This window comes from Gossypium hirsutum, chromosome A13 (assembly GCF_007990345.1).
Source record: "Gossypium hirsutum isolate 1008001.06 chromosome A13, Gossypium_hirsutum_v2.1, whole genome shotgun sequence".
In the NCBI taxonomy this organism is placed as follows: domain Eukaryota; kingdom Viridiplantae; phylum Streptophyta; class Magnoliopsida; order Malvales; family Malvaceae; genus Gossypium; species Gossypium hirsutum.
This window is the reverse complement of record NC_053436.1, coordinates 21,252,501-21,255,031: the sequence shown is the minus strand read 5'-3', so window position 1 is coordinate 21,255,031 and position 2,531 is coordinate 21,252,501.

Here is a 2,531-nt window from a genome sequence, read left to right as displayed (position 1 = left end):
TGCAATCATTAACCTCCACCTAGGCCGAATCTTAACTCATCCTCATGCCTCATCACCACAACATCAAACATCACCAAGATGAGCATCATGTCAGTGCATTTCCATCAATAGCAAGTTTGAATGGTTAGGTAGAACAAGCTAACAATAACATGTGCCTCTCATGGAATATCCATACTTGCCTAGCTCATGCATGGCCGAATCTCTTCATTTCTTCTTTTCCTCCTTAAAATTTTTGGCCAAGGATGAACCAAAGGATGAGAAAATTTTTCTTTGTTTTTCTTTCTAGTTTTGGCAAGCATGAAGATGAGAAAAGGATGAACAAAATTCCCCTTTCTCTTCTTAGCACACGGCAATGGGGGGGGGGACAAACACTACACACACATTTTTTTCTTTTGTTTCCATTTCTTTATTACCATATCCTTATTTTATTCTTCCACTAACAAAACATGTTTCATGACATGTTTTGCCCATCATTCTTTGTCATGGCCGGCCACTACTCATTAGGGGGGGGAATTTGACATGCAAGTCCCCCCCTTTGTCCACATGCACTAATAGGTCCTCACACATTGACCTATCACATTTTAGAATTTCTCACATAAGTCCTATGACTAAATTCACATGAAATCAACCAAATTGAAGCTTGAAATTTCACACATTCATAATTACATATTCTAGACAATAAGTATCACATTCAAACATTTCGGTGACTCGGTTTAGCAGTCCCGAAACCACTTCCCGACTAGGGTCAACTTTGGGCTGTCACAACTCTCCCCCACTTAAGAAATTTTCGTCCCCGAAAATCTTACCGGTAAATAGGTTTGGGTATCGTTCTTTCATCGAGCTCTCGGTCTCCCAAGTAGCTTCCTCGATCCCGTGTTTGAGCCATAACACCTTTACTAGCGGAACTCTTTTGTTTCGCAACTCCTTCACTTCACGAGCTAGGATACGCATCGGTTCTTCTTCATAGCTCATGTCGACTTGAATTTCAACCTCCGATGGGCTAATTATGTGCGATGGATCAGATCGATAGCGTCGAAGCTCGAAACATGAAAGACGTCATGAATCTTTTCAAGCCCGGGGCAAATCAATCTATATGCAACCGACCAACTCGTTCGGAGATTTCGTACGCCCAATGAATCTTGGCTCACTTGCCTTACGGCCGAACCTGAGTATCTTTTCCAAGGTGAACTTAAGGAACACTTTGTCTCCACTAATACTCGATGTCTTTTCGTTTCAAATCTGCGTACGATTTCTGACGATCCGTGGCTACCTTCAGACTTTCACGGATTACCTTTACTTTCTGTTCAGCATCTCTAATCAAATCAACTCCGAAAATTTTACTTTCACCGAGCTCGGTCCAAAACAATGGTGTACGGCATTTACGACCGTACAAAGCCTCGTAAGGTGCCATCTTAATACTTGATTGAAAACTATTGTTGTAAGCGAATTCAATCAAAGGTAAATACTGTTCCCAGGAACTACTGAACTCGAGGATGCAACATCTCAACATATCCTCAAGTATCTGAATTATCCGCTCGGATTGACCATCGGTTTAGGGGTGAAAAGCAGTGCTAAACTGCAGTTTGGTACCCAGAGCTTCTTGCAATTTCTTCCAAATCGTGAGGTGAATCTCGGATCTCTATCCGACACGATAGAAACAGGTACCCCGTGTAATCTCACAATTTGAGAAACGTACAATTCAGCTAGTCTATCCAATGAAAAATCCATACACACGGGGATAAAGTGAGCCGACTTAGTCAGTCTATCGACAACAACCCAAATCGCATCCTTCTTACTAGTTGACAATGGCAGTCCGGACACAAAGTCCATTGTGACTCGATCCCATTTCCACTCGGGTATCATGATCGGCTGAAGTAATCTTGAAGGCACTTGATGTTCCGCTTTCACTTGTTGACATATTAAACATCTCGAAACAAAGTCAGAGATGTCCCGTTTCATACCATGCCACCAAAATTGACGTTTCAAATCGTTGTACATTTTCGTACTCCCCGGGTGAATTGACATTCGGCTACAATGGGCTTCGTTCAGAATCATCGAAATGAGTTCCGAATTCCTTGGAACACACAAACGATTTCTGAACCTCAAACAATCATCATCATCAATTTGAAACTCCGATTCCTCGTTCGGAAAACACTTAGCCCGTTTTGCAACCAATTCATCATCGACTTTCTGAGCTTCACGAATTTGGTGAGTCAATAATGGTTTAGCTTTTAATTCAGCTACTAACACACTGTCTGGTAGAACAGACAAATGCACGTTCATCGCTCGTAAAGCAATCAATGACTTCCGGCTTAAGGCGTCCGCAACCACGTTAGCCTTTCCCGGGTGGTAATCAATGACAAGCTCGTAATCTTTCAACAACTCAAGCCAACGTCTTTGTCGCAGATTCAAGTCTCATTGAGTCATCAAATATTTGAGACTTTTGTGATCCGAAAATATATGGCACTTCTCACCAAACAGATAATGTCGCCATATTTTTAAAGCAAACACGATGGCAGCTAGTTCGAGAT